The 1,625-nt window shown below is 39.9% G+C and overlaps 1 pseudogene across 1 annotated transcript in view; it reads left to right on the forward strand.

Moving 5' to 3' along the window:
- The first annotated feature begins 393 nt into the window (after positions 1 to 393).
- The window catches only part of LOC103739264, a 1,994-nt pseudogene continuing 762 nt past the window's right edge, over positions 394 to 1,625 (forward strand). The window contains exon 1 of the transcript XR_003850516.1: positions 394 to 1,619. The product of XR_003850516.1 is annotated as a tyrosine-protein phosphatase non-receptor type 12 pseudogene (transcript). The remainder of the gene's footprint in view (positions 1,620 to 1,625) is intronic.

The following is a 1,625-nucleotide window of genomic DNA, read 5'->3' on the forward strand; positions in this document are numbered from 1 at the left end:
GGAGGATGGAGCAAGTGGAGATCCTGAGGAGGTTCATCCAGAGGGTCCAGGCCATGAAGAGTTCGGACCACAATGGGGAGGACAACTTCGCCCGGGACTTCATGCGATTAAGAAGATTGTCTACCAGATATAGAACAGAAAAGATTTATCCCACAGCCACTGGAGAAAAAGAAGAAAATGTTAAAAAGAACAGATATAAGGACATACTTCCATGTAAGTTTGAAATGCCCCTGATAAAGCAAACAGAAATAATAACTAGCCATTTGTAATCTCACTAGCTTGATTCCTGAATTTAGTCGTTAAGGAGGCAGTATTAATCTTTTTCAAGATAACACTACAAAATAATTTATAGCTGTGCTTCTTAGAAGCCTTTCCTTCTCATAGTAGGTTATCATTGTAATGGCCTGTCGAGAATTTGAAATGGGAAGGAAAAAGTGTGAGCGCTATTGGCCTTTGTATGGAGAAGACCCTATAACATTTGCACCATTTAAAATTTCATGTGAAGATGAACAAGCAAGACCAGACTACTTCATTCGGACACTCTTACTTGAATTCCAAAATGAATCTCGTAGGCTCTATCAGTTTCATTATGTGAACTGGCCTGACCATGATGTTCCTTCTTCATTTGATTCTATTCTGGACATGATAAGCTTAATGAGAAAATACCAGGAACACGAAGATGTGCCTATTTGTATTCATTGCAGTGAAGGCTGTGGAAGAACAGGTGCCATCTGTGCCATAGATTATACATGGAATTTACTAAAAGCTGGGAAAATACCAGAGGAATTTAATGTATTTAATTTAATACAAGAAATGAGAACACAAAGGCATTCTGCAGTACAAACAAAGGAGCAGTATGAACTTGTTCATAGAGCTATTGCCCAACTATTTGAAAAACAGCTGCAACTGTATGAAATTCATGGAACCCAGAAAATTGCTGATGGTAATGAAATAACCACTGAAAATATGGTCAGCTCTATAGATGGTGAAAAACAAGATTCTCCTCCTCCAAAGCCACCAAGGACTCGCAGTTGCCTTGTAGAAGGGGATGCTAAGGAAGAAATACTGCAGCCACCAGAACCTCACCCGGTGCCACCCATCTTGACACCTTCTCCCCCTTCAGCCTTCCCAACAGTTACTACTGTGTGGCAGGACAACGACAGATACCACCCAAAGCCGGTGTTGCACATGGTTTCATCAGAACAGCATTCAACAGACCTCAACAGAAACTATAATAAATCATCAGACACAACAGGGAAAAGTGAATCAACTATTGAACAAATAGATAAAAAATTAGAGCGAAATTTAAGTTTTGAGATTAAGAAAGTCCCTCTCCAAGAAGGACCAAAAAGTTTTGATGGGAACACACTCTTGAATAGGGGACATGCAATTAAAATTAAATCTGCTTCCTCTTGTATAACTGATAAAATCGCTAAGCCACAGGAGTTAAACTCGGGTGATCTAAAAGTTGATGATGTTTCTCAGAATTCTTGTGTGGAGTGCCATGGAACACGTTTAAGCAAAGCTCCTGATACTTTATCAGAAGAATCACAGAAGAATTCAGACACACCTCCACGGCCAGACTGCTTGCCTCTTGATAAGAAAGGACATGCGACATGGTCATT

This window comes from Nannospalax galili, unplaced genomic scaffold (genome assembly GCF_000622305.1).
Source record: "Nannospalax galili isolate Female #2095 unplaced genomic scaffold, S.galili_v1.0 scaffold336, whole genome shotgun sequence".
Taxonomy (NCBI): Eukaryota; Metazoa; Chordata; class Mammalia; order Rodentia; family Spalacidae; genus Nannospalax; species Nannospalax galili.